This window comes from Triticum dicoccoides, chromosome 3B (assembly GCF_002162155.2).
Source record: "Triticum dicoccoides isolate Atlit2015 ecotype Zavitan chromosome 3B, WEW_v2.0, whole genome shotgun sequence".
In the NCBI taxonomy this organism is placed as follows: Eukaryota; Viridiplantae; Streptophyta; class Magnoliopsida; order Poales; family Poaceae; genus Triticum; species Triticum dicoccoides.
Genome location: NC_041385.1, coordinates 600,345,946 through 600,357,580, shown reverse-complemented (window position 1 = coordinate 600,357,580; position 11,635 = coordinate 600,345,946).

Below are 11,635 nucleotides of genomic sequence, written 5' to 3'. Positions count from 1 at the left end.
CGGAGCGCCGAAAAAGGCTCCAAGATGTGATCTCACGGGTACAGAAGGTTGCGGCGGTGGAAATAGGGTTTTGTGGTGCTCCTGGATGTTTTCGGGGTACGTAGATATATATAGGCGAAGGAAGTCGGTCAGGGGTGCCACGAGGGGCCCACGAGGCAGGGGGCGCGCCCACCCCCCTAGGGCGCACCCTGCACCCTCGTGGCCGCCTCAGCTGTTTCTTGACGTCCACTCCAAGTCTCCTGGATTGTGTTTGTTCCAAAAAGATCGCTCCCGGAGGTTTCATTCCGTTTGGACTCCGTTTGATATTCCTTTTCTTCGAAACACTGAAATAGGCAAAAAAACAACAATTTGGGCTGGGCCTCCGGTTAGTGGGTTAGTCCCAAAAATGATATAAAAGTGTATAGTAAAGCCCATAAACATCCAAAATGGGTAATATAATAGCATGGAACAATAAAAAAAATTATAGATACGTTGGAGACGTATCAAGCATCCCCAAGCTTAATTCATGCTCGTCCTCGGGTAGGTAAATGATAAAAACAGAATTTTTGATGTGGAATGCTACCTAGCATATTTCTCAAATGTAATTTTCTTTATTGTGGCATGAATGTTCAGATCCAAATGATTCAAAATAAAAGTTCATATTGACATAAGATAATAATACTTCAAGCATACTAACAAAGTAATCGTGTCTTCTCAAAATAACATGGCCAGAGAAAGTTATCCCTAAAAAATCATATAGTGTGGCTATGCTCTATCTTCATCACACAAAATATTTAAATCATGCACAACCCTGATGACAAGCCAAGCAATTGTTTCATACTTTTGATGTTCTCAAACTTTTTCAATCTTCACGCAATACATGAGCGTGAGCCATGGACATAGCACTATAGGTGGAATGGAATGGTGGTTGTGGAGATGACAAAAAGGAGAAGATAATCTCACATCAAATAGGCGTATCAACGGGCTATGGAGATGCCCATCAATAGATATCAATGTGAGTTTGTAGGGATTGCTATGCAACGGATGCACTAGAGCTATAAGTGTATGAAAGCTCAACAAAAGAAACTAAGTGGGTGTGCATCCAACTTGCTTGCTCACGAAGACCTAGTGCATTTTGAGGAAGCCCATCATTGGAATATACAAGCCAAGTTCTATAATGAAAAATTCCCACTAGTATATGAAAGTGACAACATAGGAGACTCTTTATCATGAAGATCATAGTGCTACTTTGAAGAACAAGAGTGGAAAGGATAGTAACATTGTCCCTTCTCTCTTTTTCTCTCTTTTTTTATTTTTTTGATTTGGTGGGCTTCTTTGGCCTCTTTTATTTTTCATAATGGTCGAAGTCTCATCCCGACTTGTGGGGGAATCATAGTCTCCATCATCCTTTCCTCACTTGGGACAATGCTCTAATAATGAAGATCATCACACTTTTATTTACTTACAACTCAAGAATTACAACTCAATACTTAGAACAAAATATGACTCTATTTGGATGCCTCCGGCGGTGTACCGGGATATGCAATGAATCAAGAGTGACATGTATGAAAGAATTATAAAGGTGGCTTTGCCACAAATACGATGTCAACTACATGATCATGCAAAAGCAATATGACAATGATGGAGCGTGTCATGAACTCATGATAAACGGAACGATGGAAAGTTGCATGGCAATATATCTCGGAATGGCTATGGAAATGCCATAATAGGTAGGTATGGTGGCTGTTTTGAGGAAGGTATATGGTGGGTGTATGGTACCGGCGATAATTGTGTGGCACAAGAGAGGCTAGCAATGGTGGTAGGGTGAGAGTGCATATAATCCATGGACTCAACATTAGTCATAAAGAACTCACATACTTATTGCACAAAAATTATTTCACGCATGCTCCTAGGGGGATAGATTGGTAGGAAAAGACCATCGCTCGTCCCCGGCCGCCACTCATAAGGAAGACAATAAATAAATAAATCATGCTCCAACTTCATCACATAACGGTTCACCATACGTGCATGCTACGGGAATCACAAATTTTTAACACAAGTATTCCTCAAATTCACAACTACCCAACTAGCATGACTCTAATATTACCAACCTCATATCTCATAACAATTATCAAGCATCAAGTTGATCATAGTATTCAATTCACTTTCTATGATAGTTTTTATTATACCCAACTTGGATGCCCATCATTCTAGGACAAATTTTATAACCATATCAAATACCATGCTGTTCTAAAAGACTCTCAAAATAATATAAGTGAAGCATGAGAGATCAATAATTTCTATAAAATAAAACCACCGCCATGCTCTAAAAGATATAAGTGAAGCACATAGAGCAAAACTGTCTAGCTCAAAAGATATAAGTGAATCACATAGAGTATTCTAATAAATTCCAAATCATGTGTGTCTCTCCCAAAAGGTGTGTACAACAAGGATGATTGTGGTAAACCAAAAATCAAAGACTCATATCATACAAGACGCTCATAAGTGGCTCTCGTAATAGTCCCAAAAATGATATAAAAGTGTATAGTAAAGCACATAAACATCCAAAACGGGTAATATAATAGCAAGGAACAATCAAAAATGATAGATACGTTGGAGACGTATCATTCCCCAACAGGTATATAGCATCCTCGAGCCGCCGGAGCATCATCAGTGTTGCAATGGAGCATCCCGGAGCATTGTCGGTGTTGTGATGGAGCATCGCCGGTGTTGGTACGTTGCATCGCCGGGCCGCCGGAGCATCAACGGTACTTCATGGGGATGGTCGCAGTAGCGTCGTTACTGCAACCCGATGCTCCAACCATGAGCTCGCCAGCACTGCAGCCGTGGTTGTTATCTGGCGAGCTTGTCGGTATTTTACTATGAGCTGACCAGCAACGCGGCTGCTGCATGACTAGTGCAAGCTAGCAAGCATTCCTAGTAGTTGTAATTGCTACGGGGAAGACTGAACATGTTAGGACGAAAGTGATCGATGGTGTGATCCTGCTATGGTCCATGGGATCATGCGGCTCTAGTCAAAATTATGTTGGTGCAAATCAACAGCTGGCTAGGCGGATGATTTCTCTAGGAAATCATCCGATTGATCCCTAGCAGCCGCCATTTGGATTACATGCACGTAACATGTGCTTTGGCAGAAATGCTTCACATGACTACAACTTCCACCTGGTTTACTAGTCCATGATCCACTGCAGAGAATACTCCGTAGAAGTGAAAACCAGTAGATCTAGATCGAGCAAATAGCGTAACAGAAAATAAGAATATAAATTCGTGGGAGCGTAACCGATTTGCCTAATCAAAGTCACCTCTGGATCTCGGTGGAAAGACTGGATGTGTTTTCACTCGCAAAAAAAGAGTGGATGGGAGTCGCCTAGGTACCAGACCAGCCGCGTTTGAGGAGCTCACCACACCGCCATCTCCTGGACCGGAACGCTCAGCAGCGCACGTGGCCGCCCTAAGGCCAACTCCACCGCGCGACCCCAAACGGATGCCCGCTTTGCTCAGATTTTGTCCATTTGGGTAGGGCGATGGGGTCGGGTCCGGGACTGTCCTGGGGTGCGGTGGCCATGCACCTAGCGCGCGGCCGCATCCTTTGGCCCCATCTTGTCCGCCTCCATATTAAAAAGAGAACAACATTTCAAATACCAGCGGCCCTAGTTCAGGCCAGCGGCCCTAGTTCACGCCAGCGGCCCTAGTTTACACCGGCAATAGAGCCAGCGACATACACATCCTCGCTGGCAACACAGCCAGCGGCCGGCAACATAGCCAACCTCCAAAATAAATAGTTTTGTTCGCCGGCAACACAGCTAGCGGCCGGCAACACAGCCAGCCTCCAAAATGAATAGTTTTGTTCGCCGACAACACAACCAACCTCTAGAATGAATCTGTTTCTCGCCGGCACACAGCCAGCGGCCCAGCAGGCAGTGATGAGGATACAGATCCGGGGTAGGGTCATAGGCCTGACCTATACGTCCTACCCAAGGTCATTACCCTAGAAGACAAGAAGTCCAAGAGGCAATGAACAACCCCCAATCAAAGGCGTCGAGTGCAATCCACTCGACCAATCATATCACTCAGGTGTCCCTCCTACTCGTAGTCACTCGACCATATGGGGAATCACTCGACCTACTGAAGGTCAGGAGTCACTCAGCACTGCAACGGTCATATGTTCACTCCGTAGTCTTTAAGGTCATTTATAACACTTATTATTGGCATTATCAGTAACGCCCCTACTTTGTGTACATTAAGCCCCTTGTAATGCAGGATGGCTGGGGTCCTGGCGCACTCTATATAAGCCACCCCCTCCTCTGGGACAAGGGTTGGCACCCCCTGTAACATCACACATATAATCCAGTTGACCGCCTCCGAGCACCGAGATGTAGGGCTATTACTTCCTCCGCGAAGGGCCTGAACTCGTAAACCCAGTGTGTACACCTTCACAATAGCCGAGATCTTGCCTCTCCATACCTACCCCCCTTTCTATTGTCAGTCTTAGAACCACGACAGTTGGCGCCCACCTTGGGGCAGGTGTCTTAGCGACTTGTTGGTGAAGTTGCAATTTTTTTGATCCCCATCATCATGGTTTCCGGCGGTGGATTGGCTGAAGGCCGCGAGATCCGTCTCGGCGCGCTCGTTTTCATCGCCAACGATTCCGCTTGGCTTCAGGAAGCTCCCCTTAACATAGAGGCACTCCCCGTCCAAGGGGCGACGCACTTTCGCGCGTGCGTACGTGGCGTCCTTCTCCGACAGCCGTCGACCCAGTATCGGTCGGCTCCGATGATGTCTTCACTCCCCACTGTTCGCCGCCGCAAGCGATCCGGTCGGTCGCAGCTTCAGCGGTGGGTGAAACACGCGGTGGCTCGACATTCATCCACCTACCAAGTCGCGGCAATTGAGCCCGACAAAACTCTCAACGGCCTGTTCGATCTGTCGACTGGCTCCGTCGAGACTGCATCCGAGTGCGATAGCAGTGACCCTACGGCTGAAGTCTTGATGGTCGATGGACCATGTAGTCCGTCTGGTTTCCGCCATGAAGACGGCGGGGATGGTGGCGGCGATCCGTTGCGCGTCCACGAGGAGTACCATCCCGAAGCCCTCTCTTCGCAGCAGAGGGAAGAACTTCATTGCCGCAACATGAATGCACTCCACACGCCCATCGTTGGAGAAACCTCCGAGGCTTGGGCCTTGGAAGAGGTGCGTTTGGCTAATTTGGCTGAGCACACTCGACTAGAGAACCTCCAACGCGCACTCGACGAGCGTGCTTGGGAGCGGATCCCTGAGTCTAGTCGACGACAACTTTTCCCGCCTCCACCTAAGGTATACCGCACTCTGATTCAGAATCTCACAGTTGCGGCCCAAATAGCAGAGTCCATTCAACCTTCCCAGTCAGAGGCTGGCAGAGGTTTGATGCAGACCCGGGCCTTACTCCGGGCAGCAGGTGAACAGAACACAACAGTGCCCAGTCGCGAAATAAGATTCATAGAAGATCCATGGTAGAGGATACTGTTCAGTCGGCCCACAGTCCAAGATCGCCCCTACGGCGTGAAGGTCGTGGGCAGTATGACCACCGACTCAACCGCGACGTTCATTGTCGAGTGCCCACGCCTCCTCCAAGGAGTGCATCATATGTTCCTTGGTAGTACGATGATAGACGCCATCACAGTGGCGAGCACAGAGCACCATTCGACCCAAGAGAGGCAAGCTTTGATGCAAGATCTATCCTCGTGCAAGGTCTAGTCGACCGGAATAGAGCGCATAGGGAAGACCTTGGCAGAGATCATCCGACTGGCAGCAGAGTTCATGTTTCGGGTCCAGAGTGTTTCAGCAGAGCCATCAGGGATGCAGTGATTCCTCCCAACTTCAGGTTGGCGACTGGAGTCAGCAACTTCACTGGAGAGTCCAAGCCCGAAACTTGGCTTGAGGATTGCCGAGTGGCTGTGCAGATCGGTGGCCGTAATGATGAAGTGGCAATGAAGCATCTTCCTCTGATGTTGGAAGGGTCAGCCAGAGCGTGGTTGACCTAGTTAGCCCCAGGTAGTATATACAGTTGGGAAGAGCTTGCCCGAGTGTTCGTCAGAACTTTCGAGGGCACTTGCAAGCGGCCAACAGGGTTGACAGAATTGCAGCATTGTGTGCAAAAACCGAGTGAGACTCTAAGGGATTTCATTCAGAGGTGGACCACTTTGCACCACACAGTGGAAAATGTATCTGAGCATCAAGCGGTGTGTGCCTTCAAGGAAGGTGTTAAATATAGAGAGCTGGTCCTGAAGTTCGGTCGGACTGGAGATATGAATCTGACTTGGATGATGGAAATAGCGACCCAGTACGCTAACAGGGAAGAAGAGGATCGACTCCGCAGTGGAAAGGGTAAACCAGTCGGTCAAGACGTCGGCGGGGGTCATTCCAATCGGAAACAGAAATGTAAGGCCGAGCCTGCAACGCCCGGCGAAATTGCGGGGAGTCAAGGAAAGTTTAAAGGAAAACCTAAGGGTCCCTGGACCCCTAAGAAGGTAAAGGATCAAGCAGGAAATGATGTGCTGGATTTACCATGTCACATTCATACGAAGAAGGATGAAGAGGGTAATCTGATTTACCCTAAACACACCACTCGACAATGTCGACTCCTGATCCAGCAGTTCCATGAGAAACATCCCAGTGAGAAGGAAAAAGAGTCGGATGAAGACGAGTATGAAGAGGAAGACAATGGTTATCCCAAAGTCAATTCCACCATGATGATTTTTGCTGATGTTGAGAGCAAAAGTCGATTGAAAGTCATCAACAGGGAAGTAAATATGGTTGCTCCGGTGACGACGACCACATACTTGAAATGGTCGCAAACAGCCATCACATTTGACCAGTCTAATCACCCGGCACGCATAGCCACCCTAGGAGGCAAGCGTTGGTGGTCAACCCAGTGGTCGAAGCCACTCGACTGACCAAAGTGCTCATGGATGGTGGTAGCAGCCTGAATATCCTTTATGCTGAAACCTTGAAGGGGATGGGCATTCTAATGTCCAAACTTAGCAAGAGCAATATGAGTTTTCATGGCGTTATCCCTGTAAAGAAAGCCGAATCACTCGGCCAGATCGCCCTTGACGTGGTTTTCGGTGATTCCAAGAATTATCATAAGGAAAAGTTGACATTTGAAGTGGTGGATTTCCAGAGTGCTTATTATGCCATTCTAGGTAGGCCTGCCTATGCGCGTTTTATGGCTCGACCATGTTACGTGTACCTCAAGCGGAAGATGGCTGGCCCCGGAGGTGTGATCACAGTCACTGGCAATCGGCAGAAAGCAGAGGAATGCTTCAAGAAGGGTTCCAAAATTGCCGATGCACAAATGGCAGCAGTTGAATTTCAAGAATACCAGAAGAATGCAGACCCAAGTGATTTGCTCCGAGCTAAGAAGCTTGCCACAGATTCTGCATTTCAGTTGTCTAGAGAAATGAAGCTGATTCATATTCACCGACCGATCCCAATGCGGCACCAACTCATATCTCAACAACTCTCGACAGCAAATAGGAAGAAGCGCTCACCCAGTTCCTCCATGAGAACTGGGACATATTTGCATGGAAACCTTCTGACATGCCAGGTGTACCCAGAGAACTAGCTGAGCACCGTTTGCATGTTGATCCCAAGATAAGACCTGTCAAAGAGCATCTTCGGCAGTCCACCATTCAAAAGAGAAAAGCAATTGGAGAGGAAGTGGCTCGGCTCCTAGCAGTAGAGTTCATTCGAGAGATCTACCACTCCGAGTGGCTTGCCAACATGGTCATGGTCCCTAAGAAAGACGATTCACTTCATATGTATATCGATTTCAAGCATATCAATCGGGCCTGCCCGAAAGATCATTTCCCTCTCCCTTGCATTGATCAAATTGTTGACTCGACTGCGGGGTGTGAGCGCTTGTCTTTTCTAGATGCATATTCCGGGTATCATCGGATCCGACTTGTATGGTCCCGATGAAATAAAAACAGCTTTCATCACCCCATTCGGGTGTTTTTTCTATGTCACCATGCCATTTGGTCTAAAGAATGTCGGCGCCACATTCATGAGGATGATTCAGAAGTGCTTGCTCACTCAAATCAGTCGGAATGTGGAAGCCTACATGGATGACATTGTGGTCAAGTCACGTAAAGGTTCTGACCTACTGACCAACCTCGCAGAAACCTTTGCCAACCTAAGAAGGTATGATATCAAGCTTAATCTGTCAAAGTGCACATTCGGAGTTCCAGGAGGAAAATTGCTCGGTTTCCTCGTTTCCAAATGAGGGATCGACGCTAATCCAGAAAAAGTCAATACCATCCTCCGAATGAAATGCCCTGTGCATGTGCATGACGTTCAGAAGCTTACTGGTTATTTGGACGCCTTGAGTCGATTCATTTCTCGTCTTGGTGAAAAGGCCTTACCTCTTTACCGATTGATGAAGAAATCTGATAAGTTCGAGTGGACTGATGAAGCTAATGCAGCGTTTGCAGAGCTTAAAACCCTGCTTTCCACCCAGCCAGTGCTTGCTGCTCCAATCAGCAAAGAGCCTTTATTGCTTTACATTGCATCCACTGGACAAGTTGTCAGTACAGTACTCACGGTCGAGCAAGAAGAAGAAGGAAAAGCTTACAAAGTTCAACGCCCATTGTATTACCTCTCTGAAGTTTTGACTCCATCCAAGCAGAGATATCCCCATTATCAGAAGCTTGTCTATGGAATCTACATGACCATGAAGAAGGTTGCACACTATTTCTCTGAACACTCCATTACAGTCGTCAGCGAACGCACCATTATCTAAAATTCTGAACAATAGAGATGCAACTGGTCGAGTGGCAAAATGGGTGATTGAACTCCTTCCATTGGATATCAAGTTTGAGGCAGAGAAGGCTATCAAGTCCCAAGCAATCGTAGATTTCCTTGCCGAGTGGATTGAGCAGCAACTGCCGACTCAAGTTCACTCGGAGCATTGGACCATGTTCTTCGATGGCTCGAAGATGTTGAATGGTTCCGGCGCTGGGGTTGTATTGGTATCCCCCCGTGGGGACAAGCTTAGTTATGTTCTCCAGATTCATTTTGATTCCTCCAACAATGAAGCCAAATATGAAGCACTTTTATATGGGTTGCATATGGCCATTTCACTCGACGTCCGTCGCCTTATGGTCTATGGTGACTCAGATTTGGTGGTTAATCAAGTGATGAAAGAGTGGGATGTCAGGAGCCTGGCCATGGCTGGTTATTGCAACGCAGTAAGAAAGCTGGAAAAGAGGTTTGAAGGGTTGGAGCTTCACCATATACCTCGACTGAAAAATCAAGCTGCAGATGAATTGGCAAAGATAGGATCTAAGAGAGAGACCGTTCCCAGCAATGTGTTTTTGGAGCATATTCATTCACCTTCAGTTCAAGAAGATCCTTTCACAGAAGAGGCCCCACAGCCTAAGAGTGCCTCAGATCCGACTGAAGTCGAAATCCCAGCCGTGGTCGACTTAGTCATGGAGGTTTTGGTTGTCACTCCTGACTGGACAATACCATACGTTGAATTCATTCTTAGGAAAGAACTTCCATAGGATGAAGAAGAGACTCGACAGATTGTCCGACGATCTAAAGCCTTTACCGTGATAGAAGGTCAGTTGTTCAGAGAAAGTGTAACTGGAGTCTGCCAAAAATGCATCACGCCAGAAGAAGCCTGAATGATCCTCAATGATATTCACTCGGGGACCTGTGGTCACCATGCATCCTGTTGAACCATCATGGCCAAAGCATACTGAGCCGGATTTTACTGGCCACATGCCAACGAGATGGCGAAAGAAATAGTAGACAAATGTGAAGGTTGCCAGTTTTACTCCAACATGTCCCATAAGCCTGCGTCAGCTCTGAAGACCATTCCACTCGTCTGGCCTTTCGCTGTCTGGGGATTGGATATGGTTGGACCTCTGAGGACTGACAGGAGTGGATTCACCCATGTGCTGGTAGCAGTCGACAAGTTTACCAAATGGATTGAAGCCAAGCCCATTAAAAACCTTGAAGCAAGTACAGCTGTAAGTTTCATCAGAGAATTGACATTCAGATATGGTGTTCCGCACATCTTCATCACTGATAATGGGTCGAACTTCGATTCTGACATGGCACGAGGGTCGACTACGCTTCAGTCGCCCATCCTCAATCAAATGGACAGGCTAAAAGAGCAAATGGATTGATTCTCAAAGGACTGAAACCCCGGTTGATGCGTGACCTCAAGCATGCAGCAGGTGCCTGGGTCGACGAACTTCCATCAGTACTTTGGGGATTGAGGACCACTCCAAATAGGTTAACTGAATGGACTCCATTCTTCTTGGTCTATGGAGCTGAAGCTGTACTCCCGAGTGATTTGCTTCACAATGCACCCCGAGTTGAACTTTTCTCAGAAGAGGAAGCGGAACAGGCTCGGCAAGATGTAGTTGATCTCCTGGAAGAGGAAAGAGAAATGGCCTTGATTTGGTCGACCATTTATCAGCAAGACCTGCGTCGATTCCATGCCAGAAACATAAGGGGTCGGGCATTTCAGGAAGGAGACTTGGTTCTTCGAGTGGAGCAGGTGAAACCACACAAGCTCGCTCCTGCTTGGGAAGGTCCCTTCGTCGTCACCAGAGTGCTCCACAATGGAGCATATCATCTTTTCAATGTTGAACACAATAAAGACGAGCCATGCGCTTGGAATGCGGAGCTGCTCCGCCCCTTTTACTCTTAAGCATTCAGACTATTGAGATGTAATAAGAAATACCTTTTTTATTATCAAAGACATAATTTTACAGTCTTCCGAATGATTGTTGTTCATTTTTTACATGTTCTAAATCCCCAAGTGGGTGCCTTAGCTGCGAATCCGTTTCGCCTAAGTTTGAAAAGAAAAATCCTACCGAGTGATGAGCCAGCCTCTCACTCGGGGGCTTAGCTGCGAATCCGTTTCGGCTAAGTTTGAAAAATCCTACTGAGTGGTGAGCCAGTCTCCCACTCGGGGGCTTAGCTGAAGTCGAGTACTCGCCTAAGTGTAAAAAATCCTACCGAGTGGTGAGCCAATCTCCCACTTAAGGGCTTAGTTGCAGTCCAGTACTCGCCTAAGTTTGAAAAATCCTACCGAGTGGTGAGCCAATCTCCCACTCGGGGGCTTAGCTGCAGTCGAGTACTCGCCTAAGTTTGAAAAATCCTACCAAGTGGTGAGCCAGTCTCCCAGTTGGGGGCTTAGCTGCAGTCCAGTACTCGCCTAAGTGTAAAAAATCCTACCGAGTGGTGAGCCAGTCTCCCACTCGGGGGCTTAGCTGCAGTCCAGTACTCGCCTAAGTTTGTAAATCCCAACGAGTGGTGCAGGTCGACCACGACCCCCCTCCGGGGCTGCACCGTCAGGAAGAAGGACGAGATTGTGCGAGTGACCCTCGCACTCGAGGGCTTAGCCGTAGTCCAATACTCTCCTAATTTCAAAAAATCCTACCGAGTGGAGAGCGATCCACCCACTCGGGGGCTTAGATGCAGTCCAGTACTCGCCTAAGTGTAAAAAATCCTACCGAGTGGAGAGCGATCCTCCCACTCGGGGGCTTAGCTGCAGTCCAGTACTGCCTAAGTGTAAAAAATCCTACCAAGTGGAGAGCGATCCTCCCACTCGGGGGCTTAGCTGCAGTCCAGTACT